Genomic DNA, 378 nt, shown 5'->3' on the forward strand with positions numbered 1-378 from the left:
ATAACAATAAATTATGTCTTACCAAATAATTGAAAAAAAAAAAATGAGGATCCAATTCAATAACTGCACACAGAACGACTGCGTAAACAAAGGGAATTAGTAAATAGAGTTTCATATTCGTAGACTTGGAAGAATTTTAAATACCATGAAGATCTAGAGATGCAACACGTTCCCAACTGATCTCATCTAAACTCATTCTCGTTAATGAGTTCCACGTACACATTTCTAAATTCATTTAGATTCTTTCTTCGAGCTTTATTTTCAACGATTATCTTATACAAACACATGTGGGTGTATACTTATTTATTAAATCCTTCAAAAAATAGAAGTTAAAAAAATAATTATAATAAAAAGGTTGGTTAATATTATTATTAAAAT

Source organism: Arachis ipaensis, chromosome B04 (genome assembly GCF_000816755.2).
Source record: "Arachis ipaensis cultivar K30076 chromosome B04, Araip1.1, whole genome shotgun sequence".
NCBI classification, from domain to species: Eukaryota; Viridiplantae; Streptophyta; class Magnoliopsida; order Fabales; family Fabaceae; genus Arachis; species Arachis ipaensis.